Here is a 27,932-nt window from a genome sequence, read left to right as displayed (position 1 = left end):
AAAACCAACAACAACAACAAAAGACAGAGGGTTAGGGAGGGCAGAGAATCAGCAGATGTTCAGGCTGATGTTCAGAGGTTTAGCCTGTGGTGTTGGGATGGCACTTGTCACTGTATGGGAGATAAGGCTTGTGTAGGAGGTGTTGGGGCTCGTTTGAGGTTATCTTCAGCAGTGGGATAAGAAATGTGGCATGGGGTGGAGGATCTGGGGCTGCTGGCTTGACTCCGTTATTTCCTGCTTGATAGGTATTTTCCCCTGCTGTAGAGGCTCAGGCGGCCCTGCAGTTAGAGAATTCGGGTTGTTGTAGGAGATCGTACGCTCCACAGGTTTGTGTGTGCTTGTGAAGGCACTGTGTGTTGCATAGCAAGGCATCTTGGCAAAATACACATAGAAGATAAAAGGAGAAGAGGAAACCCAGCATCTGATCCAATACCAGCTCCTTGGCTGGGTTGGTGAAAATTGTTTAGATCCTCCTTCCAAAGAATGATTTTGTAAACATAATACTGCCTATTAGCCATGTAAATTACTGTCATTGGTGGCAATTGTTGTGATGGAAAGATAAGTGTCTTGAAACTCTGGTTTGATTTACCACTTCTGCCCCCCCAGGCTTGCTAACCCGTTGTTTATGTCAACGCTGATTGTGGCTTTTGTCAGAGAAATCAAAATATTGATCGAAATTATTCAGCTCTGTTTTTCCTAGGTCACAGTAAATGTGTCTTTTCTTTCTTTTCCTTTGTACTCCTTTCTCTGTACTGAAAACAAAGCGAACCTTACCTCAAGGAGATGAGCTGTACGTTCCCGAAGTCAAATGTCATCCACTTGAAGAGGGTCCTTAGGAACAGACTTCATACCTGGAGGCTTTCCTCAAGAGCCTGTCGGTTGAAAATCTGGCGAGCAGCATTACCACAAGTACTATTGTGGGGTTTTCTTTACGTGCAGAGTGGGGAGAGAAGGAAGTTTCTCCCAGCTGCTGGCAGAGAATAGCTGCCCGTTTACTTAATGCTTGTGGCTGCTGCCAGGGTTTTCTGTTTAGCAGCAGAGGGAGTTAAACGCGGAGTGAAAGGCTTCAGTAACACTTCAGCATCCGGGCACGAGGCTGAGCTGTCAAATAATTCTTCTTGCTCTTTGTTTTTTATAGCAGTCAAGGCACTTGGATAGTTTTGTAGGTTTAAGGCTAGCGAGGGTGTGCTGCCTTCATGTGTAGTGTGGGAAGCTGAGGATGAGGGTGTTTCTTATTTTGGGTTTAATGGTTGTGCTTGATCAAGAGCATCTCTTAATGAGCAACATCCACTGCTGACTTAAAAATGTCTTGTGGGTGCTTGTCTGTCACAACCCCCCGGTAAGCTGGTTTGATGTCCTTGCTCAGGAACATGCACCTTCATTCAGTCTGAGTTTACCTAGCTGTGGTTTATAGGTGTATATGAAGACATGTATGGAAAGCCTCCTGTGAATATGTGTACACTGATCAAATTTCCTGGTAACCTGCTCTTTACGAAGCTGAATACATGCAGGTCCTTGAGTCTTTCACCTGTTTTCCATGCCTTAATCTCAGCCTTCTGTGTAGCTAATACTAGTGTAAGTAAAAGCCCAGCTTTTCTCAGCAGTTAGGTGTTTGCTCAGAAGAGGAAATTTCTTAGCTAGTTTGATTCAGAGCCTGACTTTTAGGATCTGGACCCTGTGAGTCCCTAAGGGCACCTGTTTCTCCACAGCTCAGCACAGAGCTGCTGTTCAGCTCAGACAGCCAGAGCTGGATGTGGCTTTCCAGATGTGACGGGATCAGAGCCAAGCAGAGGGAAAAGTAAAGAAACCTTCAGCTTGGAGAGTGCTTCTTTGGTGAGCAGCCGAGCTGTTGCTGAGACAGATTTTGGGTGTTGCAACAGGATGCTCATGCAGGAAACCAGAATTGGGATGGGGGCACGTATGTGCAGCTTCCATATAGCTTTTAAAGAGAAAAGCTGCCACCTAAAATGGGATCACACCGTGTTGTTACACTTGCGTAGAAAAATACTTAGTCTTACAGCAGCTTTCACCAAATAACATCTCAGCCATGTCTTCCATCAGCACTTCAAGTACAGGTGGAGTGTATGGAGGTTTGCCGTCCTCTGACTCATAAAGATGCCTCTGCCCTTTTCCGTGTCACCTGCACAGTGCAGTTTTCATATTCTTGTGTGAATGCCTCCAGCCTCTGCCCAGCTGTGTCCGTGAAGTAGCAGTGAGCCTTCAGAAGCAGCAGTAGTAGGACTTCCTGGGCTTTAGGATGGAGGTGTTTGGTTTCCTGCTGCACAACACACTTAAGAGTGGCTTCAGGCAACCCGTTGTCTGCATCATAGTTTTTAATTTGTAAAATGAGGTATTAAAATTCCTCTCGGCTGAACACGAATGCTTCCGGGGTAGAGGAGTCCAGATGCTACGGGGCAGTGTGCTGCAGGTGTGAGTTGCAGATGCAGAGGCTGGCAGAGATGGGGAATAGGTGCTGTACAAAATACATCTGTTTGTGCGGCTGTGCAGACACAGTTGTGCCTAGCTGCCTGTGCTGCACCAACACTGGATGTGTACAGGTGCAGTGTGACTGCAGAGATGGGTACGTGGTATGTGTAGGCCTGTAAACAAAAGTTCCTCGTTACTTGTTCATGTATTTTAAAGTTTGCGGGTTTAAAAAAAATGCTGACCTCATGGGGAATATTTTCTTCTCACCAGAAACTTGTTAGACTGGAAATTTCACAGTACTAATTTTTATGGCATTTCCTAAGCTGAACTAATTGGGTATTTTGGAAGGGGGAAGACAAGGGTGTGGATGTGTGTTTTTATGTAGATTTCATTAAAAATGTGACTTGGATTATCCTGCTAGCTGAGCGATGTGAAGGTCTCTGCTGGAAAATACAAGTGATTATAGGCTGGTGACTAACAAATAATCCTTGGCTAATACAGGGTGGGCTCCCTGTTAATCCCTGCTCAACAGTAGTAAAAGTTGGATAAATCAAGATTTTGCAAGGCTGTTACTGACCTGAACATAAGGAAACTGGTTCTTTGGAAGAAGTATCATTCTCACAATTTCCTTCTTACACTAGAGAAGGAGCTATTCAAAATGGCCTGAAATTGCCTGGTTATGAAGATGAACATTTCTCTCATGCTGATGTTACGTGCTGAGGCACACAGGACCTCATTAGAAGAGGAGCAGCAGTAATTAGTCTAGATGAATGGAAATAAATCTGGTTTTACTAATAAATGAGGTTGTGTTTCTTGGTCCAGAGCAGCCACCATCTATAGTGCTCATCTAGCAGTCTGATTTGCAGAGGCAGAACCTCTCCTCATCATGGAGAAAAATGGGCGATTTGGACTTCTTTGCTGAAATCTCTATAAATTCAGGTGTTGTTTTTAGATTAGTGTTGGTGAAATAAGCAGAAGCCCAGAGACAGCAGGGAGAAGCATCACATCTGAGCCTGGACCCTATTGATACAGGAGGGCCCCAGAGTGGTGTGACGGTCCCCACAGGCATCTGCTGCTCGGATACCATAGCGTTGAAAGCGTGTCCTTCACCGTTTGGAAGCAGACCCAGTTCTTTTACAGCTTTGTCCTCAAACTGTCAGGTTTCAGCTGGCTGCAGCTTTGGAAAAAGGCAAGATTAATGTGCTCTGAAGAGAAACTTGCACTTTAAGTGGGTAAATGCATTCTAGATGTTGGAAAGTTAAACAGCCAAGTAGGTGTGAGGGATTTTGGAACATAGGCTATGAAATATATTTTTCTCCTGTTGTTGTGATAGAAGCAAGTTTAAATTTGGAAATGGGATGGCAAATTCCTACCCATTCTGACCCTCAGTCCTAAGCATCTTCAAAGGGTGGTACTGCTCCTTGTTTTCCTCCACCTTCAAGTGCATCTTGATAGCCTTGGATATGGGCATTATCTTGCTATTTCTCCAAAGAGGCTCCCTGAGCTGTAAGAGCTCACTTTGTGTTTTAAATGATAACGAAGTTTCCAGATCACAGTCAGATACTGTCTTTTAAAACTGGACTAGGTGAGAAGTTATGTCAGGAGGATGCAAAGTCCTGGGATGGTCAAGTCCTTGGTGAGACCATTGCCTTATCTAGCTATGGGCAATCCTTTGACTTAACAGTTTAGTATCTGCTGTTCTCTTATTTTCAGTGTCTCCTTCTCAAGCCTGCACTCTTATCTGCTATTGTCCAAGTAAGACTGGTTGGTTAGCTGTCTTGATAACACACCTTTGTGGGTTAAGTGATAACAAAAAGGAGCACAGCGTGGCTAGATAAAGCCAGGGGTAGTCCACACCCATGGAGGGAGCTGGTGTTGGACACTGCAGCAAGTAGCCAGGCAGTGAAGCACAGATGGGTTTTGGGACTTTCCAGAGGTGGTGCGGCGGATGGTGGCAAAGCTGTACCTGGACAGAGCCTGGTGCTTCGTCTGGGCTGCCCACGCTGTCTGTTCTCTGCAAAATTAACTCCTGGCCCAAGCCCACCATAGCATTCTTTTGTGTTCCCATGCTGTGTGAGGCGGTGTGCATGCTCTGCGGTCCCTGTGTCCTCCCAGAGAAGTAAAACTTCTCTTGGGGTGACATAGGCTTGCAGTGACAGTCGTCTGCAGTGAGCTTTCCCATTAGTTTTCTTTGTTGCTGTTCTGAATTTTCTTCTCTTCCCCTGTGTGCTGGCTCATTATTTCTCATTAATTCATGGTTTGTGCAATTACTTGGGAAATGCAGGAGAGTTGGCAGGAGTTTGATGAGCCTGACTTCTCTTCTCAGGGGTAGGCGACTTTGTAACAGTACAGCGTTGGAAAGTTGGTTTTCATTTTCTTGGAGTGGCAGGCTGCACACCCAGGCCTCACTGCTGGGGCTCTGTGGGGCAGGTTGGCTGTTTTGAAGAGGGCTGGAAGGGACAAGGGGCAGAGAGACAGACGGTATGTGCAGGTATCTTGGGGACCTGGTAGGACTGAAAGCAGAGCCATTCTTGACGTTATGTATCTGCTCTGTATTACGGCTTTTTACACCCTGTCCTGAAGAGACACTCCAGGCTTGAACCACACCCTATCAAGAAAATGTGAGCAAACAGGGGAGGCTCTTTGCTTAAATTTAAAAAACATAAACGTATAATAAATAGTTCTAGATACATGCCAGGGGATTTTGTTTGTGAAAGCTTTCAGCTCAGTCTGAGAAGTGCGTGTGTCTTGGGATGTGTGTCAGAGCAGTGTCACCCCTGCAGAAGGGTTCTTTGCCCTTTTTCTTTGAAGACAGCATTTCAGGTAAGAATAGAGATGTGATCTGGTCTCTTTTTGCAGGGAGAAATCCAGCACACAGCAAGATAAAAGGGCTGTCACTGATTAAAACGTCGCAGTTTCTCTGCTTGTAGCTTGTGTTTTACTGACAAATATGTTGTGCCACTGGTTTCCCTGTATGAATGCTCCACTTTTTTAAGAATTGTATTCATACACGAGCTTCCCAGCTGCTAGGAGGGACCTATTGATGGAAGCTGGACTAAGCTGTTTGATGGGTGGTTTCACAATTAGAGTTCAGGCTGTTGGTGGAGAAGGGGCTTTACCTGCCCTCCTCCTTCCATTTTTACTCTCAGGTGAACTGCAGAATCTCATTACCAATGACAGTGGCAAGGCTTTGAAGATTTCTGGCGTAATTATCTTATTTGCACTGAGTAGCAATGAAATCCGTGTGCTGTCAGGGAGACTTCGCTATTGTGCTGGCTGTACAAGGGTGAAAGAGAAAAGCCTCATGAAAGGGTTTGGGCAGAGTGTGCTTCTGGCAGTGCAGGCTGGCTCGGGCTGCCTGCGTATTCCCAGCTGTGCAGATGCTGTGGGATTTACTGCAAGATCTGGATGGGGTGAATGAGGTGCAAGTGAGAAGCAAATCTGTTCTTGACTCCATCTGTGGCTCTGCAGATGCCTTTGTTAGGTAATGCTCGTGAAGGTCCAGTTTGCAAAGCTGACTTCTTTCTTCGTCAGGACTGTAAAAGCAGATTAATGTTATGTAGAATCTGCCATTTGGTTAAACGTCATCTGCTGTCCCTGGGGAAGGTTTAGGCCTGTTTTCTGCGTACGTGACTTCCTAATGGCTTCCTCAGCAGGAAGTTTTAGGTACTTTCATGTAATTACCAACAGTCTTGCATATGGAGGGTTTTAGGAAACTGGGTTTTTCCAACTCTTTTCTAGCCAGCTCACTTCTAACAGGAGAGAGTTGCAGAGCAAGGCTGTAACCTTGAGAAAGGCAGTAGCAGAAGGAACTATGTTGCAGTTTGTGGTCCATGGAGCACGTTGCGGGCTTGCAAACTCTCTTAGCATAGCCAGAGGCTGTCTCTGGAGCTAACAACTGGACAGGGTACAGCTGATGGGTTGTGACTGACAGGAGATTGCCAAAGACACCCAGGAAGGGAAGAGGTGGTGTTTGCTGAGGCTGCATGAAGCAGTTCCAGAAACTAACTTAAGGAGCAAAACCAAGATGGGTATCCCCAAAAGAACACAACTGTAGCCCTCTTTTGGGGTGCTGAGGCAGGATCCTGGAGCCACAAAGGTTGGCAGCTCCATCCTCGCTTTGGATGTAGATGCATCTCTTCTACGTCAGGGTGCACCAAAGTGAGGTGGCAGTGGAGGCTGAGCGGTGTCTTGCCTGGGGGCTTTCCCTCTGACGTGGATAGAAAATGCTGGGTGCTTCACAGAGGAGTTCCACGAACATGGGTGCCTAGCTGCTGCTGTGGAGATGCAACCTGTTATCCCTCTTTCTACGGAGGGGCTGTTTGGTCGTTGCGTAGTTTTTTGTGCTGTGACATATAAGTACAAAGGTGGTGGTCAAATGTAGCAAGGATCAGTGGGGTACGTGTATGTGAAGGCTGTGATAGGACCATGTATTTGCACATAATTTCTGAGACTCTGATAGAGACATATCTCTGTATTTGTGCTTGGATACAAAGAATCTTCTGCTATTTGAGTGAAATGGGTCAAAATATTATTAACCCTAGCTATTCTCATCCTGAGGCTTTAGCAAAGTGTTGCCACGTCTCTTGTGTAGGCAAGGAACTTCTGAGGCGGATAGGGTCTAAGTAACACTAAACTGCGTGTAGCAAGAAGGCAAGGAAAAGTAGTACACGAATATAAGATGCCTTGATCATCAGTTGGAAGGCAGAAGAGTGAGAAAGGTTTTTGATGATTAAGATCTTTGATCTTTAAGGTGATGAGAAATTCAGAAACATTAGAATGTACTTCATCCTGGCATAATTTCTTGGGTCATCTTTGGGTCAGTACCTCTGTGCTGCCCTTACCTTATGGGAGCAGGCATGACCACAGCCAAAAAGAATTGTGGGTGGTAGATCGTTTTCAGATGCTACAGGTGTCTGGTCAGTGAGGAGTTTTCTTTGGCCTTCTATGTTAGCTGTTGTTGTATGGGTTCAGAGTCATCTTCCAAGTGTATGTGCAGTTGTGGCTGGGTGGAAGGCAATGAGTCAGGTCCTGTGGCAAGCTGACCTGTCACAGAAGCTTGGCAAAATGCTGGTTTCCCCTTGTGTGGCTTGAGGGGTCTGAGTGAACCCTCCCAGTACTGCTTTGCAGGTGAAGCCAAGCAGTCTCTACAAGGCTATTGCTTGCACCTTATAATGCTCCTTGTGGCTTGCATATCCAGAACACTGATTACTGAGTAAAACGAGTGTGCAAAGTCAAGTAATCCTTGCACATCTTGAGTATTGCTTTCCCTTTCTGTTGTTCCCGATAGCAGCTGGGAGAAAGTTGGTTTGGAAAACAAAGCTGTTAGGAACTGTTTGTTTAGACACAAGGCAAAATGAAAGTGGAAAACATAATCTGTCTGTTCCCCTCAGACTCCCACCTTCTTTTTGTTTAAAATGTCCACATGCCACTTACTTTCAATAAACAAAAGATGTTTCTTATAAGCTGGTGTTTACTAGTAGGGGAATGTGATTCATTAGAGAACAGAAATCCCTGCTCATGCCTATGTTTTCAACCTGGAGCAAGAGTTCATAATTTTATAGACCTTTCAAGAATAGATTTCCTAAAGCAAACAGTGAGGAACTGTTAAATTATAACTGTGTAAAACCACAGTGTAATAGTATGATTGCTCAGTACTAATGTCTTTATTATTCTGTAACAAATAGGAGTGGTTTGGGCTGGTGAGAGATAACATGCCTTTCATGAGATAACTTTGGAGCTGATTCAGAGGAGAAGCCAATTTCAGATTCTTCTTTTCCTCATAATAAAGGAGATAAGGACTGTATGGGTGTTCTCTTATCCAGCTTTCTTCCAGGATCATGCAGGGAGGAGCAGCTTCCAGAAAAGCAAGGTACAGTTTCCCTCTACAGTCTGAGAGCCACTGAAGCCCCAAACTGTGCCTCTGAGTTAGGTAGGGTGTCGGGTCCCCCAGCATTTGCTTGGGGCGTCTTCATGACCTGTTTGCCCTTTAGAGGGAATAGGAGAGTGATGCAGTTCCCCCCAGGAATCATCGGTGGTGGGGGCTGTGTTGGTGTCTCTCCTCAGCCCCATCTGAGCTCATAAGCCCTGCAGGACTCCCAGGCAGTTGGAGTGCAGTGTTCAAGCCAGGGCCTTTGGGGCTGAGCTGCTGTGGGGGCTGCTGAATTCTTCAAACTTCTGGGTATGAGCAGAAGGGACCTCACAGTGCCTGGCACTGACATCTCTGGATCCAGCTGAGACCCAGGTTTGTACCCCATCTGCCCTTTCTTTCCACAGCTGCTTACTTAGAGTTTAAGAAGTGAGATGCTTTGTCTTGCCTGTGTCTTCTGTGTGTCTTGTCACCTCCAGGTGTTGGTGGCTCAGTGTTGTGCTGACCTGGCTGTGAACAAAGCTCTGAAAATAGTGGCTGTTTGATTTGTTTGTCTGTGCTCCCTTGTGCAGCTCTGCCGGCTGTTATCTCCTTGGCTGTGCTGGGCAGTTTGTTGTTGCAGGTAGTGAGAGGCACAAGAGTATGGGTGGTCTCAGCTTGAGCTCCTGCTTCCTCCCGTCTTGCAGTTAGCATGTGTCTGAGGATGCCTGCCTGGAGCCTGGGTCAGATCTCTTAACAGATGCATGCACGGTGCCCTGGCCCTCCTCCAGTTCCAAGTCATTGCACTGACCTCTGCCGAGACGAGACGTGTGTTGAAAGGCACCGATCTCTGGTGTTTCTTGGTTTCTTTCTCCTGGTTCTCGACGTTTACATGATAGATTGGGTTCATTTCTGGCTGTCCTACACATAATGTGTGCTGGAAAATCTTGTACCAGCTTAGTTGGGCTCTTGGAAGAAATTGGCTTTGCAAAGAGAACTGTGGCTTATAGTGAAATAGCTTTGCAGTGACATACTTTCAGTGCTGCAGTATGTCTGTGCTGGCTTTCAAGTTATTCCTGGGCTAAAAATATGGCCCTTTAAGACTTCTGAACAGGATGTAACCATATTTTAAAGATACTTTATTCCTTATGTGTTATTGCTAAGTGATTTAACTGATACTGCATTTGGACACCTACTTTGTAAGCCCACTTTTGTCTGAAGTGGAAGTTGAGAAAAGAATCAAGTGTGTGCACCTTTCTGATGGTGAGGATGTGGTGCTGCCTCGGAGGGCTGGGAGCTGGGATGCAGGGCTGAGGAACCGCACTGGTGTCTGGTGCTGACTGATCAGGGCCACTGGACCAGCTATTTCCATTTGTGATCTTCCCTGCCCTCAGATGACAAGGGATTCAGAATTGCATGGAAAAGATTTGCATTAGGAGTTTTACCACCTACTTCATTTGAAACTGGATGCGCTTGAGATGTGTTGAACAAATGGACAGTGGCCTTTCTTCTCCCTGGGGATGGCTTTTACATGGATGGGAAGCTACAGATGGGGCCCAAGGCAGAAATGCAAATAGGCAGGGCTGTGATACGAAGCATTTGGCAGCATTGCAGGCTTAAAAGCTCCCGCCCCATGGCTGCTTGATCCTGCTTTCTTGGTTGTGCTGACACAGCTGGTTGTGGGCTGTATTGTGAGCTGTGCGAATGGAGCTTTGGCCTCAGAACTGTGGGATTAGGGTCTGGGCTGCTGGCACCGTGAAGCCGGTCAAGCCTAGTCCATCCCAGTGCTGCCTGTAAGAAGCCCTCGGAGGTGTACTTGCTTCAAAATGCTGTGATTACGGCTTTGCAGAGAAGAGCAGTGGCAAACGCTAACAGCTAATTAGTTTTTATAAACCTCTTTTGTTTGCTTTTGAAGACACGAGTCTGTCGCTTGCTTGCCTGGCTCCCATTCTCCATGTTGTGACAATGTCAGCACAAGTGTGCGAAGCTCATGTTACGCAGGGGGACTTCAGACAGGTTTGGTTTCAGCGCAGGTCTTATCCCCAAGCTGTTCCAGCACTTCCCTGACAGGAGGCAATCGGTGTCAGAACAGGTTTGGCCTCGAGACTGAACAAAACAGTTTTGAGGGGCGGACCTGCCATGGTAATGAGTTCAGTGGTAGGTTGACTTTTTTTATAGATGAAAAGGTCAGGTCTCTTGCCTGGGTTACATAGAAAGGTTTTGTTCTGGAATAGCCTGCTTCTGATCAGCTCCTGTCTCTGCTGAGCTGCCAGGCACTGGTCTAAACTGTGTTTTTCCTACATTTTCCTCATTGGTGAGTGTTGGAGAGGTCGCTTTTTCCTACATTTCCTCATCAGTGAGTGCTGGAGAGTTTATTTTTTAAGTGAGTGTGTTCATTTCAGGCTGGGAAGTTTTGAGTTCAGATCAGCAACTTGGACAAATTTAAAACACCCCTGGTTTTGAGTCTGCCCTACTTGGAGTTTGGTTTTAATCACAAGTTTTAACAAATTGAGTCTATTGAAAACATTCTCAGTGAAACACCCTCTTTTTTTTTTTTTTTTCTCTCAGAAGCTGTTAGCTGTCTTCAAGAAACAATATTTTAATTGAAGCCATGATAAAAGCAGACCGGCACTGGTTGTTGTAAAGCTTAATTTATTAAACAGCCTTGTTTTTAATGCAAAAAAATCTGTAAAGAAAGAAAAGCTATGCACTTTAAAACTGTCAAAATAAAACCTACAACTTTGAAGTCTTAAAATACTTTGGGAAATGCTGAATGTTTTTGACTGGTTATATGGAACAGCTGAACTGACTTAACTGGAACAAAATTAGAGGAACAAAGAGGTGTTGTTTCCAGAGTGTATTCTTTGCCCTTTGACAGCGCTATCTGGCTCACGCTCGGAGTTAGATACATGGAGCAGGTCCCTGTCAGCTTCCCTGCTTTGGTTAGACTTTCCACATAACTAACCCACTGGAGCAACACTAATATACTTTAAAAAAAGCGAAGATTACAGGAAGTTTCAGGGGCAAAAGCAGAACTTGAACCTCCTGTAACTTTTGTGTTTTTTGTGAAGGAGTCTGAGTCTCATATTGATGGTTCCTCTTTGCCAGTGCCACATGTTAGTGCTGAGTCGGAGGATGCTGCAGGCTACCAGGGCTCTTCCTGGCTGATGTTGCATCCTACGCAGCTGGTCCTTCTCAACATGGTCTCAAAGTAAGAGACATGCCTTCCATGGAAAATGCTCTGAAAGTCTCCCAGTGAACACTTCCCATGTATGCAGCAGCTTTTGTCAGCAAAATGGTGAGATGGTTTCTGTGCACGTGGGGTATCCTTAGCATGGCAGGTGGCACACTGGCTCTGGAAGGTGCTCACCTGCTCTGTTCTTCTGTAGCCCTCATTCAGGGCTATTTGCATGAAAAGAGGTTCTCTGTAAAGTCTGTCTTCTGTTGGGGAAAGATCGGCAGCAAGAGGAGATGAGCAGCTGAGAAATGGAGCTCTTGTTTCCATGCAAATATCCTATAAAGAACACAAGAAAGCGAGAAGCCTGCTCAGAGATGGGGTCTGCAAGCAGAAAGGCTCCAGAGTTGTTCTCCATGAAGCAGCATCAGGTCTATGTGAATGTAATTTTTACACCATTGTACACTGTGCGTTTCATGGGTGAGCTGCAGATGCTGCTTTTATTTTGAACTTCTCTAGGGCTAAATCCTCTGCTCTGTCTGTGGGAACTTTGCTGCTGATTTCACCACACTAGAATTAGGGGCTTTAGAGTCTGCTGCTGATCCTAAACCTCAGCTTGTATAGGAGGTAGGATGCAAAGTAACATACAAGTTGCCGTTTCTGCCTCTGTGGTATTCTCAGTGTGCCTTGCTCTGAGGATCCTGGGTGGCATATTTCACTGTTTAGGACTGCCCTGTGATTTGTTTCCCAGTGCATTGGAGAGTGCTTATTTCTCTTTCCTTGGCACTTGAGGGTGATAGAAAGGTGTCAGAGGATGGGAAGCCCTGCATTTCAGCTAAGACTGCTGGTACAACAGTGTTGTGAACAGCAGCCTCATTGGAGTTGCCTTCTTGCAGCACTGCCAAGCTTCAAGATCTTTGAGAGGAGGTGGGACCGGAGATGGGGACAGCCCGGTGATGTGCTTGGATTGTTGTGGCAATGGCAAACAGCTCTTGGGGACGGATCGGCATTCACTGCAGCAGATTGCTGGGATGGTTTGAGACTTGGCTACTTAGAGCTGCTTGTCCCTGTGGTAGAGGGTACCAGCTTGATAATACAGGTAGCAGGAGCAAGTATGTGTCTCCCTCTTCCATCACTGCCCTGAGCAAGGCATAAACCTCTGTTCGTCAATGTTCACGTCCTTTTGACCTACAGGTACTGAGTTAGTTGCAAGCTAGTGCACTGCCTGAGCAGATGCACACTCAATTTAGTAGCTTGCTTAGAAATAAGTATCAGCAAAATGTCAGAGAGGTTAGGCTCATTACTAGATCTCATTAATTTTGTGGAATACCCTGTAGAGACTAGTAATATTCTTATTCTGTTGGCATATATTAACGTATATGATAGTTGTATGATTGTTATTAATAATTATGATAATAAGCTTGTTTTCATAGATAACAGTCAAAATGGATATTCAGAAGTCCCTGTAGGTTCTTTTGAATCATAGTTGATGGACATGAAGGTGCTGGTGTGTGTACAATGTGGTGAGAAGTGCCAGTTTTCTGCCTGGGAGTAGTGTGAGCCAGGAGGCTAGATTTCACAGGTACAGTTTAATGTGTTTATCTGTGCTAGCTGGTTGGTTCAGACAGTTTGGGTCAGGAAGTTCCTATGCTTTTAGCTGGAAATTACTGTTCTCTACCCTGGCATTTGCTGCCATTCAGCAGAAGCACAGTAATTTGATGTTTGCATGCTCCTATGCTATTGCAGTGGTGCTAAAGTAAAAGGACATTGCTTAAGTCACCTTCAGCCTAAAGCATCAGTTTGGAGAAGCCCATTCTGCTTTGCCTTGTAGAAAGATCTGCCAGTGGTAGTCTCATCAGGGGGGTGTCCTTTCATAAAGCGCGCTAACTCCAGGCTTTTCAGATTACTACCCTAGATGAGATAAAGCTCTTGATTGTGCATGTTATGTTTGCCTATATAGCTGCTACCCTACTAGGCTAAATCTTGCCGTTAGTTATAACAGAAAACCAGAGAGTGCTCTGATTTTTAGAACTCTAAGATACCTGGAGCTTGAGAGGTTCTGGATTAAAATGTGTTCTCCTGTTTTCTTAAATACAAAAACTGCTAACAAGCACATGGAGACACACAGTGATTACAATACAAGGTTGGCTCAAAGGGTACAGTTCTTGATTTATTTGAGAATATTACCCTGTGGCATATCTGAAAGCCAGATACAGGGTGACAAACCAGCATGATTACGATGAAGTAGTAATATTCAGGATTGTCCAAAGACAGGTTGACTTTTCAAGCCAACTTTTACTGATGCAAATTGTCAACCACTGTGTTGCAATAAAGAAATAACTAAATATAAAGTGCTGACTCGTAAAAGGGAGTCATCTAAAATGCTTTGTGTTGCAAGATTTCACGAAAATGGTTTTGAAATGTTCTGCTGCATTTACCTGACAGAGAGGCCAGTTCTGCCAGCTGGCAGGTGCTCTCAGCAGTGCATCATCCTGGAGATGTTCAGGGTGGAGTGTGTGAGCTAGAACATCCCGTCCATCTCATGGGGGTCAAAACAGGATTGTTCCCAGTAGTGCCTTTTTGAAAAAAATAAATAATTTTTAAAAGGCTTTGTCCAGTGCCAGGTATAAAAGTCTTCAGCTTGATTTTTGGTCTCTTTTTATCTGGGCAGCAGTTCTACACTACTATTATGCCTGGAAGGGTGATGGCTCCCTAAAATATATCTTAGGGTTCCTGGTCTGTATGATCAATGCAAATTTCTTTCATTAAGTTCATATTCCAAGATATAAAGAACATTTTCTTCCTTCCTAGTGTGACCCCGTGTTGTAGTTACCGTGCATCTGGTGCCCAGTGTTACAACTCCTTTTCCCGCTATGAATTGCTCTTTATGCTGCTTCCATTGTTATCCTTACCTGGTTTGGTTTTTTGTGGGTTGTTTTTGTGGTTGGTTTTTTTTTTTTTTATAGCCTGCATTAAATTTGTGCACTTTTTACAGCAAGTATCTTGGGCTTGATTTTTATTTTGTATTTGTGAAGCATCCATTACAGCTTTTCCTTGATCTTCAAGCAAGACCATCCCAAGCAAAATAATGCAACCTGCAGTCCTTATCCTGCCAAAGCTTATGAGATTCTGATTTCCCTGATTTTTGCCAAGACCCTGCTGGGCTGGGTCAGAAAGGTGAATTCAGATGCCACCCAGCTTCTCTAGAACTTTGTTTCCAGCTTCAATCCTTGCATCCTTTCCCCTTAGTCTAATTAAAACCCGCTGTAACAAATGCTGTGAAGCCAGCTGCCATGCTTTGGCAGGTAGCAAACGCAGGGCAGTGAAACCTCCAGCTAATCCATCCATGCTATGAAGTCATAAGAATCTTGTTAATTTTTAAAAAGCCCTTGATGCCCACTAATCCAAATCAATTTTCATTTCTTTCATAAAGTCATGCTTCCATTTAGGCTTCAGCTAAGAATTACAGCTAATTTGTTCGATTTTATAACAGTATAATTGAAAAAGTGATTTTAATGTCCTGGCAACCATATTCCCTTTCTTCGGTTGTTAATGAAAGAATCCATTAAAGTTAAATGATTTGGGCACAGATTCAAGTTGAATCGCCTGAATATTCTAGGGGAGTGTTTCTGACCATCTGCTGCTCTGTCATTGGCGTTTGTGTTGTAAATGGGACTGAGAGAAGGACTTCACAGGTCTTGTTCGAACCATTAAGCATAAAATATCATTTTAATTTTCTGATCTCAGTGTAAATAGTGGAAATACTCGAGAGAGTTGGGACTGTTCTGGTCTGTGGTATCCTCTGCTCATAAATATCGCTCCTGAGCTTTTCAGGGGATCTTATGGCTATTTGTATTGATTAGAGTACATCATTCAGTGGCGTTTTGTAAGTTCCTTTTAATGACAGGCGAGGCAACTGGAAGCAGAGCCTGTGAAGGAGAAAGTGTATGTGATAGAGAAGTGTTTCTCCCGCTGCCTTGAGTCACACTCGTCGTTTCCGTCTGGTTGCAAATGGAGCAGTGCGTCCTGGCGCAGGGCTGGTGAGCGTGAACAGGGACAACTAATACATTAGAGCAGCTGTTGTCATCGCCTTCCTTCTTTGCATATTGCCGTGGTGGGTGATTTAGGGCTGCTGGGCCAAGCTGACACTTGGAAGCACAGGCCTTGTATACCCAAGCAGAGTCAAAGGGCTCACGTCCTCCTTTCCCTGTCACATGCTCTTCCTCTTTCCGTTGCTGCCGAGCCTTCTTGCTGTCCTTGGTGACACGCAACATGGCTGACGTCTGGGAAGCAAAACAGACAATGAACTGGGTCATGAAATCCACTGGCGATGGCTCTGGCTCTCGTTGGGTTTGAGCCCATGCCCTGGAGGTGGATGAGTCTTTGGGTTCTCTGTTAAAGCTGGAATTGTGTCCAACTTGTTAAGGATAGCTCAAGCAGCCATCTCTGCATTGTGACCTCAGGCTGCTTATCACAGGGCTAATAATTACCCACTTGGCCAGGGTGGCTCTCCATCCCCCTTTCAAGAGCCTTGCTTACAGTGTGAACAAAAGAAAATAAAATTACAGGTGGTGTTTTTCTTTGGAAATTACAAAGCATAACCCAGGTTTCTGGCGGCCTTTAAAATGAGGGAGGGGCAGGATATGCTCAGTCAGTTTGCTCCAGAGCTTTATGTTGCATTTTGCATATAGGAACTTGAGTTGCAAAGGCTGAAGTATCGTCTGGTAGAGAGGATGGGATTTATTTGCTTGGAAGATTGGCTGCTAGTTTGAGACCTGCCACGGAGACACTGTTTCATTCCTGTGTGCGTTTACTTTTCCCAAGGTTTGAAATTGGGTATGATGAGTTCTCCCCCCACCCCCGGGTGGTGAGAAATACTTGCTGTTGGAGCTGAATATTTTTCAGTTTAACGTGTTTATATTTGTATCTTTGGAATATACAAACCCATTAACTGAGGGGGAAGGAGCTACAAAATATACTTAGAGTTTTAACTGTAGCCCGCAGGTGAAGGATCTTTTGTGTATTTTATTTGGTAATATTAGTTTCTGGTTAAGTGACTATTCTCAAGAGGCCCGATACTGAAACTTGTATCATATTGCATACTTTTAGCTTTCTCAGGCGTGGAGAGATGAAAGTATATCCTAAAAATATGCTAAACTTGAACTATTTAAGTGCAAAAATAGGTAACATTGTAAGAGGAGATGGTGTTTCAGATTCCCTGTGTGGTTTGCAGATCAAATATGTGTATATGATGCATGAGATAAAATCAGAAATTTCTACATCTAACAAAAGCAAAATGATTTGGTTTCCTTTCCAACATCAGTGAAAATGCAGGAAGTAGTTATGTGTTTAAATGTTGTCCATGAAATCATGCAAATCTAAGCCAGTCATTTTAGCGTGATGTAGTCCTTTAAAATGGCAAATATCAGGCTTATTCATCTCAGACCACTGCTCAGCAGCAAAATTACAGTCACTACAGCAAATGGGCCTTCTAATGTTAACACCAGCAGATAACAAAAATAGCATTTAATAACTTTCATTAGAGTTAGTGTTTCTAGGGCTTTGGGGCTTTGCTCTTTCAAATAATTTACATAATTTGCAGGTACAAGCTGCTGTGCCAGACTGTCCATCTGATTCTGTCTCTGATCAGAGCATATTAATGCACTTGTTTGATGGTCTGTTACCAATAATTACCTTGGATTGCATTAGGAGCATTTCCAACATTGCATCTGGTCTGTATTTTTCACTAAGTGTATTTCAGGGCCCAATTACAGGACTCTGATGTGTTATTGTTCCAGTGCGCTTGTTCAAGCTTGTAATTTTAATATGCTTCTACACTGTAAATTTATGAATGCAAACCCAAAGCTCTGTCCTGAGTTCCCCATGCATCCTGCGCTTGCAGCAGTTTCTGCAGAGGTAGTCTCAGCTGCTTCTCATCAGCTTTTTAAGAAGGGAAGGATGACAGCTAGGAGATGGAGGCTTCCTCAGAGATGTTTACAGGGCAAAGCCTGAAGTTCAGTGTGCTTGGTGTGGAGCAGGTGGGAAAGGGACAGAAACAGCTCAGCCCTCCCTGGCTCAGGTAGTATGGGATCTTGTGAAGAGTTTTTTCAGCAATTTCAGTATTTAAGTCACTTTGACATTAAATAAGCATCCTTCAATGCAAGGGAGGCTAGTGCTGATATTGCTGTACCCAGGGGCAGTTCTCCCTGTTCCGCTCTCTGTCGTGCGAGACACCCTGGAGAGGAGACCTGAAAAAGGCTGAGTTTAACACGTCTAGATTTTGGCCTGCTCTAGACTTCATCGGCTGTTTCAGAAGCCTTTCTGGGGTCAGAGAGGAGAAAATACAAAGCCTTAACCTTCGTGAAACAGTTAAGCACTTTACCATTATGATTGTCATTGACAGTTCAACATGATGAATAAACTGTTACTGCTTTTGATTTGTTTCATCTTTCTGGACCATTCGTTTGCAGGGGATACATCAGAGAAACACACATCTCGGTGAAACTGAGTTCAGTCTTGAGAACTGGTTTTGTGTTTATCCCTATCTGCTAGGCATCATCTGTAGATACAGATAAGGTGTTTGGGCAAACCTGATGCTTCTAGAGAAGCATGAGAACATGTAGTCCTTCCAGGAAACCAGCTGATAACTGGGTTGGAGTCTCCAGGCTTACATGAACCATGGGTTGGTGGCTCTGGTGGTCTTGGGTGGCTGAAATGAGCAGCTGCAGTTCCAAGTTCAGCGTTGGGAACATCAGAAGTATCTTTATAAATACTTAGGTGGGGACCTTTTCAGCTGTTTTATTTCCTTGATGCCTGGTATTTTATATTTATACACAAAGATATTCAGGGCTTTGACAGCCTTTGCTTTTATCTAAGTGAATCTAGTCATTAACCTGTCGTTGTGGTTTAACCCCAGCTGCCAGCTAAGCACCATACAGCCGCTCGCTCGCTCACTTCCCTCACAGTGCGATGGGGGAGAGGATCAGAAGAGTAAAAGCGAGAAAACTCATGGGTTGAGATAATGACAGTTTAATAGGTAAAGCAAAAGACGCGCATGCAAGCAAAGCAGAACAAGGAATTAATTCACTACTCTCCATTGGCTCTCAGGTGTTTAGCCATCCTCAGGAAAGCAGGGCTCCGTCACACATAATGGGAAGACAAATGCCGTAACTCCAAATGTCCTCCCCTTCCTCCTCAGCTTTATATGCTGAGCATGACATGGTACCCTTTGGTCAGTCGGGGTCAGCTGTCCTGGCTGTGTCCCCTCCTAGCTTGTGCACCACCAGCCTGCTTGCTGGTGGGGTGGGGTGAGGAGCAGAAAAAGCCTTGACTTTGTGTAAGCACTGCTCAGCGGTAATGAAACCATCTCTGTATTATCAATAGCTTCTAGCACAAATCCAAAACACAGCCTCATACTAGCTACTATGAAGAAAATTAACTCTATCCCAGCCCAAACCAGCATGCCTGTTTACCTTAATTATGGCTTTAGATAGTATCGGTCTCTTCAGGTGTGGCCTATAAACAGTGATGTGGCATTGCATGTGTTTTAGATTATGTTTCTTTCATGCTGCCCTTTCTGTTCTCTTGTTTTTAACTAGGGGTCTGAACAGAACAAAGGCAAGAAGCTCTTGCCCAGCACTGTTTTTCAGGGGGAGTTGCATTCAGAGCATGCTACAACTGATCAATAAATTGTGATTAATTTACCTTTTCAATGGAAGGGCTTTGTATACATGTGAAGATATAATAGTGCACCACTATGAAGTGAATGGGTTGGATCGATGTTCTGAAGCCACAAAGATGTTAGATGCAAAGCTCTATAATTAGGTGAAGTAGAGCTGTAGGAAGGGTATTTTTGTGCATGCTGCCTCCACTGATCTTGTTGCAGTAACTGAGTTCCCTTTTGACCTTTCCAGGGATGCACAGCTCACCTGCTTGAACAGATACAGTTGATAGGACTCAAATGTGTTTGCTCCCTTGTGACACTTTGCTCATGACCCTCCTAAAGCTTTAGAGCAACGCATGTCATCCTGAGAGCATATTACAAAGTACTTCTGTCTAAAGTGCAGGTCTAGAGTTGTCTGTAGCTGTTGAGGCTGGCCTAGGCTACGGGATGGCCAAGCCCATGCTCAGCAGCCAGCTCCAGGGCGTTTCCACGGGACTGTGCACGGATAGAGCTGAGCTTGGCCTGGCAGTGCTCATCCTGGGTCCTGGTGTGTACCGGGACATGAGGGGCACTACAGGGCTCCTGAGCCCGCACTGGGGAGTGACCATGACACTGCACGCTCCTTCCATGCAGTGGGTCTGTGCTGGCTGTGAGGGGATCGCTCCTGCTGTGGCCTCGTACATGGCTCCTTGACGTGGGGACAGTGTGACAGTATTTTGAGTGCAGTCTCTTGCTGCACGCAGTGCCGGCCTGGCACCCAGCTGCTCGTGAAAGGCTGGGATCTGCTTAGTGACAGGGGATGATCTGAGAGTCCCTTGCTGCCAGCTGGATAAATATTCTTGCAGCAGTGGGAGACGTTGCATTATTAAATAAACCATCTAGCTTGCTTATATGCAGAATTAGGATAAGCCCCGCTTCCTACGGGCGAGCGCTGCTCAGTGCTGAAACCACTCTGCTGTGTGTGGATATCGAGTGTTAACAAAATGGTCTTTCTGGCAGCCCTGGAGATAGTTTTAGGAGCCTTCTGTTCCAGAGAGGCTAGTGGAGACTGAAGGCGTAACTTTCTTATTCTTAGCTTGTTTGTGTTGCCAATACAAGGTGGAAAGTTCCAGTAACATCTGGTAACTGGGAAGGGAATGTAGGGATCTTGACCCCTCCATCTCACAGGCCTCATTACAGTTGAGTGGAAGAATGTTTTCTGTTTTATTGTGCTGTGGGGAGGCTGAAGACCTGATGCACAAGGGAACTGAGGTGCCCAGCTTCTCTTTAAGCCTCGTGTTCTATAGAGATCACGGGAGTGGGGTGCTCCTACCCCAGAGCTCCTGTGGTTCTGCTTTCAGTGCTGATGTTGCTGAGCACCCAGAATGCAGACTTTGTCAGAGACCTCTGTCCAGATTTCTTTCTGGGTCATCACTTGCCAAGTGCAGTTGCCCTAAAAACAGGCTGAGACCAAGCTATTGACTTTTAATTGTCAATGCATAAGTTTCCAAGAAGAAAGAGGGCTTTGTGTTGCTTTAATGGGGACACAGTGAAGTATAGTCGCTCTTTGAATTAGACAATGAGAAAGTAAAGATTTTCTGCAGCTCTAAGAGTGTCTGAAGAGCATCAGCAGAAGGTTACATTGAGCAGAACAATGGCACAGTAGTTGGCTTGCTGAGAGGTAGGAAAACCCTTTGGAAGTAATAACTCCACTTTTCTTCAGTAGTGTTCACTCCCGATTAAATGAGATTAATTGTGCTGTTGAGTTCCACAAGTTCAGCGTCCAAAATAAATACATAAATTAAGACAGGCAACAGTGCAAAGGCTCAACTGCAGTTTGAATTCCTGCCACCTCCTGTGGGATGTGGAGGGGAGAGAGGAGCCCTTTCCTCTTACTGCCTGATATCCTGCAGAACACACACAACGACCGAACGCTCTGCTCGCCTTCCCTGAGCTGCTTTCCTTGCTCCTGGGAAGGTTTTCTTTGGCTGGAGCTCTGCAAGGTGCACAAGCCAGTTCCAAAGCGCCAGATGTGTGTGGAATAGGAAACGCGCTGGCCAGGCTCCAGGCTGTGGGACCTGCAGCACAACAGCGGCTCCCCAGGAAAATCTCTGGCTGCCAAAATCTAAAGTGATGTCAGCTCTGGAAGTGTGTCAGATTAAAAACCCTTGTACTTTGCTCTCTGTGAAGTATTAATCTCCCAAGGCCTGTGCTGTAATGGGTCCTGTCTGGCTCGGCGCAACTTTATTTGTTTTGGGCTGGAAGTGTTGGAGGGTTTTCGCGTGAAGGCACTGGAAGCTGTCAGTGGTTTAGCTGCTTTGGGTTGAGTGCTGCCCTTGAGTTGATCCTGGGGCCTCCCCTGCCTTGAAGAGAAAGTTTAAGCCTTGTAATTGCCAGGTTGTATGTTTGTAGGAATGATTGTGCCTCGGGACCTTGTATGTGCCTAAATCTCTTTGACTTCCCCCAGCTGAATCTGTTGAAGAGAAGGTAGTGCATGTCCCCAAATGCTACCTTTCTGTCTGCCTTTGGGACAGCCTCTTTGGATGGTGGCATGGCTGGTGTCAAGGTTGTGGCCATGATGGAGAGCTGTTGAGACTGTCCTCACACCAGCCAGAGAAGAGCCTGAGCTGTGGTGTGTAACTAGAATGGGTTTATCTGCTGAGTTTATGGCAGCTCTGCGTTTGGATCTGGGGCATATGCTGGCTGTCTGAAGTGGCATGGCAGTGCTGTGTATCCCCATGGTGATGTGCCATTCGGGAGCTGGCAGTAAGCTTGCTCATGGACCTTATTGAGGGATTATGGATCAGATGATTCCAGCTGTGCTAGGTGCTGTAAAAAAAAAAAAAAAAAAAAAAAAGGCAGCATAGATACACCAGTGCTCAGAAAGTAATGACTTTTGGTTTATGCCTGTATGTTTTGCTTTTAAAGTAATTACTAAAACACACCTCATCCTCTTCCAAACAAAGCCATTTGTCTCCTGTTGAACAGTAACCTTTTATTTGCTTGTGCTGTGTAACAGAGCTCAAGGACATGTTTACTGCTGATAGCCAAAATGTCACCAGAACGAGCATCTCCCTTGTCTAGGTCTTCCCTCCTTGATTTAAGTGGTTAAATCCCAGGGAAGGGAAATAATCCTATGTACAAGGAGACAAAGGTGGTTTTGTGCTGTTATCAGCCATGTAGTATGAGCTCCCAACAGATCTATGGGCTCTGAGGGTCTTGCCTCTGACCAAGTAATTGCATTGTCAGGAATCTGTCAAACCTCACCGTATTGCTAACTCATGCTTCACCTGGTTATTTATGGTTTTGAAATTACAAAACCAAGAGAACTCATTCTTTTTTCCCTTTGCTCAGTGGTAAGTTGGGCTATTCCTGCCTCTGATGTTGGGGAGAGGAGATGATAGTAGTGGTCTTTGGCTGTACGTTGAGATGTGTGATTTGGGAAGGGAGACGTTGGCTGGTTTAACATGGATTTTCAGATGCCTGCTTTGGGGCTGGAATGCAAGCCTGCTGCTGCCAGGGGCTGTGCTCCCATTGAGGGCAGAGGACAGCTTCATGCCTTGAAGATTTTACAACCTTTGTTCATCTGAAACGCCCTGGTTTTTATGCTACTCAACAGGAGACTTTTTAATTTACTTCAGTGGGCCTGGACACTGGAGATGGCTGGCTGGCTGATGGAAGTAGGAAACAGATGGGAGAAAAAGAATAATTTTTCTCTGGGACTGTTTTTGTGCATAATGTAGCCTGGAGGTTAGCAACACAGGAGAGAGTAAAAAACCCCTGCAGAGCCTGGGTCAGGAAATATAATTTTCACGGGAACAAGATGCTTTTAACTTGCTGCATCAAAGACCATCCATTTTGGGGCACGCTCTACCTTTGAATACATCTGCATTCTCCCAGAACTCTGTGTATATGAATGCACGTGCATGTGGTAAATATCTACATGTAGGTGTGTATTTGCACATAAGTTTATAATCTCAAAGCTGCTGCTGTTCTTGGAATAGTTTGCTGGGCTTAGTGGAGTTTAGTATGAACTGTGCTGGTTACCTGGGTCTGGGGTGGACACAGACTGTGCTGTTCCTCTCTCCTTGCAACTCACCACTCTGGTTTTCCCCCTTTCCCCCCAGAGAAGTGTTTTGAGATGCTCCCAGTTGTGTTGAGTTGTTTCTGGGTAGTTGGTAGACAGGTGGTTTTGTGTGCTGTGATGTAAAAGCCCGCTTTGAATGTGTATGTGAAGTTGTCCATTGAAGGGCAGTGCTGTACAGGATTCCCTGGCCTCCCTTTAGAGATCCATGACCTGGACAGTTTCAGTTCTGCTGGGTGTTGATGCTTGAAACTACATCTAGGAGGAGCTGAAGGCAAAAAGCTCTCCGGCTCTAAAGCACAGGTCTGTAGCTGAAACACCTGCCTTCAACTGGTATGTGAGAAGACCTTCCAGCTTCTGACTTGGAAGCCCACCTGCATGTTATCGTTGTCTGTTGGAGTAGCTGTGTTTGCTGTATGAGGCAGGTGGCTGTTCCGGGTAGTCTTCACTCCATTCATTACGGTTTTATCTGCAGCAGGTAGGAGGGTGAAGGTGAGCAGGAGGCTGGGCGAGGATGTGGCTGTGTGTTTAAACAGGGTCTTATCCATTCCTGTCACTATATGATGAAGAATGGAGGTTGGAAATAGTCGGCAGCTTCTGTAAGCACTTAACGTTCCTGCTTTCATTTGTCTTTGATCTCACTTGGACAAATTTTACTCTCTTCTGATCCTTTCCCTTGAAGGAGCTTTTATCTCATTGTCAGGCTTGCTAATTTAGTACAGTGTTTTGAACCAGACCTCCTCCTATGTTTCCAGACCCTGGAAAGTATTTTTTTCCTTAATCAAGGAGTGTTTATATGGTTCTTTGAACATCTTAGGGCAAGAGTCATAGTGGGGCTTTTTGCAATGCCAGGGCTGGGTCTTGGGCCCTGCTGCTCCAACCTCTGTACATGCAAATGGCCTGTCCCCAAAAACCTGCAGTATTTTGGGGCCAAAAGGGTGGGAAGGAGAGCTGGATGATTCAGGACAGGTCAGAGCAGCCTGATGTTGCTTGGGGACTTCATTTACCCAGCTGGAAACCTTCCTAGGCCGCATTAAGTGACAGACAGCGATGGGTTATCACCTGTGTTTGACCTGGTCATGGTCTTCTGCCAGGTGCTTGGTTTGAGCTCTGAGGGTTGTGAGTACATCTGGGTTTTTACGTGGCTTTTGGTCTAGAAACACTTTCGGTGCTCCTGAAATAAAGAGCAGTAGTTTGAGTATGGTCACAAGCTCTCACCATCACGTGGAGCCTGCATTGCTTGGTGATGCAGTAGGCACTTGCAAGTAGAAATACACTGATACCCTGGGGGCTGGTTGCTTGTCAATGGTTTCTGCTGTTACTGGATGGATTATGTGGTGGGAACAGGTTTCCAGAAAAGGAGTAACTATTGGTCTTTGAAGATGTTGTGCAATCATGTGTTCATTGGTGTGAACGTATGAGAGAATGCAACCTCCTTGGGTCAATAGCCAGGGAGATGGTATTGTCATGACCAGCTTAGCAAGCGCACCAAATCTTGATGATGGACACAGACCACTCTGGTTGCTGGTGGAGGATCCTTTGCTCCTGGTGTTGATATGTTCCTTGGTGAGTGTGCTCCTGAGCTGTGGCAGAACAGTCACCTGCGAGGTCCAGGCTTCAAATGTATTTCCCTTCAATGGTCTTTTCTCCTCTCTTGGTATAGCAGAGAGAGACCTGAACCAGGTTGTTGGGTTTGGTGTGGGTGAGCTCTGCAGTCCAGCACTGAGTTTTGTAACTGGCCCTTTTTTTCCTCTAACATACCAGCCAGAAGCTTGGATCCAGGTGGGTTTTGGCTTTGGGGAAAAGAACTGTGTGATATTTAGGGATATAGAAACATCATCACATGTTTTTAAAAAGCAAATACTTCAGCTGTGATGCAAAGTGTGGAACTGTCGAACTGTCTGTTCTTACTCTGCTGCAAGCAGGTTGAGTTGATTTTTAAGGGATTGAAGTTTGAGAGGCTGATAATTGCTTCTTACCGACCTGGCTGGCGTGGGAAGCTGCACTGCAGATCTCTGCTCTATTCCTGGCTGCCTGAGCTTGCGAGCTGTCCCCTTGCGCTTCACCTTTTGAGGAGGAGTAGTATTTTCAGCAAAATGCCTTTTTAATTGCTGTCTGAAGAAAATCGAAAATAGGACAGATATACGGGCCATTTCCCCAAGTGATGAACAGGAGTGCCTGGCACGGAGCAGGAGCCTGTGGAGAATATAAAGACGGGAGGAGATCCCGTGTGTGTGGTGGCAGAGGGCCCATGGGATGCGCAGCGTGCAGAGCCAGCCCACATGGCCATGCCCACCCAGCCCTGCTGTGTTACGGGAGGGACGGTGTTGAAGGAGGGTAAGAGTAGCCACAGGCATCATTGGTGCCCATAATGCTGGTGCTGCACAAGAGCTGTCCAAGATGCACTGATGTGTCACTGCTGGCAGTGATGTGTAAAGAAGGGGTTGAGGGGAATGATGCAAAGAGAAAGCTGGAACCATCGGCTAAGGGGACTGGCTTGCGACTTGAGTTAGTTCCTTGTTTCCTCAGTCTCTACTTGTGTTTCTAAAGACAACAAATTGAAGGAAGGGCAAAGGTTTAAGACTTTAGCCAACAAAGTTTCAACATCTTCTGAAATAAGCTCTGCATCACATGCCTCAGCCTTTGCCTGAGCAGCCCTGCCTCCCTGGAGGTGGTGTATACACACAGGCTGACTAATCTCCGTGTGACATGCTGCCAGGAGCAGCTGCTATGGGGAGAGATGCCTTCAGAGAAGTGTCTGGGTTGCTGCACCTCCGTGGATGGGGGTTCTCACCACAGCATTCTCACCACACCACTCGTGGCTCTGAGTGTGCCTCCTCAGCTGAGTTTTTCCCAGCCTCAGACTGTTAAACCTCTCCTGTGTTTGGCCATGTCACCTTCTGCAGATATATTTGATGTTAATTTGCTTTGTGCTTAATTTCTCCCTATTTCATACATATATTTTTTTTTGTATTGGCAGTCTTGAATGGAAGGCTTCCAGAGGCAGTGTCTTCCCCGAGCATTTGGGGCAGTCTTTCAGCTTCATGTTGCTCTACTTCTAACCTCCTGTGGAACCAGCGAGTGAGTTCTGTAGCTTGCGGTATCCTCAACGGACTCATCTTCCCAGGGAGACATGAATGGGCAGAATTGCTCTTACAGGACGGCATTTGGTAACAGTCCATGGGTAGTGGCATTTGTCAGCTTGCTCCCCGGCCTGAGGAGGCTGGGCAGCAATTAACTTGCTAGGGCTGTGCTGGCTGAAAAATCCAGAAATCACATTGAGGTGTGTGCAGGTCGGGAGCTCAGCGACATCTGTTGCTTCTTGCTGTGCCTTCTTCCTGCAGGGTGTGAGTTAGCAGCACAGTGGAAGCATCTGTGTGGGAAAGCCCTAAATCCAGGGACTGGCAGACAGCTCTGTGTTGGTGGCAGCTACCACTTTGCCATGGAGCATAGTGCCTGGCTGTTGTGCTGGCTGCGTGACGTGGTGTGAAATGGGCATCTCTGCATCCTGCGGGTGTTTGGCTTTGGGGGCTGGGGGACTGTTGCCTGCATGTCCTAGTGAAGATGGTGGTGCTTGAGGCAGGGTCTGTTCTGTCCAGTGACAATGACGATCAACAGGCAGCAGACAGGTAGGATACTTGTGCAGCCTCCTCGTCACTGAAGGGACATAGCTGGCCAGCATCAAGTTCTGGGTGGTCATTCTGCAAACCAGCAGTGATGGCAAACCTGACAAGTTCCCATCCCTGTAGGCTTGGGTGGGCACCGGATGAGACCCACGCGTGGGCAGGGTTAGGCCCTTCCTTTCAGGGGCACCTGCAGGTTCCAGCACATGCCTTGAAATAATTCCATCTCCCTGCATGTGTAATTTTGCATGTCATTGCCCCTAATTGCGTGCTTAACACACACTCTTTTAAAATGCAGCCCTTTTATCAGCAGTAGGTAGTAGCAGGTTTAATAGGGTGTTTGAATTCCTATAAAATTAATCTGTAGCCTTCTGCGATAGGAGACGGGCAGGGAGCCATGTGGTTCATATCCAGTGTTGATAAACTTGTTATAGAGGCAGGAAACATTTCTGATTGGAGCAGTGACAAAATAATTTGGAGCGGAGCCATAAAAAGAGTGGATGGTGATGGTTTGAGCACAGCAGAGATTGAAATTGCTGGTGTGTGGAAGCAGCGCTGCCAGCTAACATTGACTTAGTGTCTCTGGAGAACTCTAATGGCAAATGCATTTTATTAATGACAATATTCTTTTAAGAAATGCTGAGCCTTGTTTCAGAGGTGGAGCTCTCCTACGAGTAACGTAGGTTTGGAAATCGGCCAGACCAAGACCTGTTCAGCTTAGCTTGCTACTGGTCACTGCTCTGGCCTCCAGCTGCAGCAGGCAGGTTGACTAAGGGCATGTTCTGGGTACTGTCCGCTTGCAGCTGGAATATCCTTTTCTAGTGCAGAAAATGTATAGCTCCATTCTCATTCTGAATTTGCCTATATGGGATAAAAATGCTCAGAGACAGCACGTCACATTTTTAGCCGTTCTTTTGTTGTCTTTCCTTTGAAATTAGTTTACCAGTACATGAACATCAGTGGGAGATCTGATCTTTCTGGAGTCCCAGCTGGGTGTGAGCTCTTACTGCCAGCTCCCCCTGAGGGGGAACTGCTCCAACCAAGTTGTGATCGTTGGCAATGGTGTACCAAGCTGGGCTTGAATACCTTTATTTGCACTTAGCTGTCTGGTGGGGGTTGATCAGCCTTGGAGG

General features: G+C 45.8%; 1 protein-coding gene across 3 annotated transcripts in view; it reads left to right on the top strand.

The window, feature by feature from the left end:
* The window catches only part of IGDCC4 (immunoglobulin superfamily DCC subclass member 4), a 101,451-nt gene that overhangs the window by 6,638 nt on the left and 66,881 nt on the right, over positions 1–27,932 (top strand). The gene's annotated exons all lie outside the window — the stretch shown is intronic.

This window comes from Falco biarmicus, chromosome 7, assembly GCF_023638135.1.
Source record: "Falco biarmicus isolate bFalBia1 chromosome 7, bFalBia1.pri, whole genome shotgun sequence".
NCBI lineage: Eukaryota > Metazoa > Chordata > Aves > Falconiformes > Falconidae > Falco > Falco biarmicus.
Note: the sequence above shows the minus strand (reverse complement) of the source record. Positions and strands in the feature narration are given on the sequence as shown.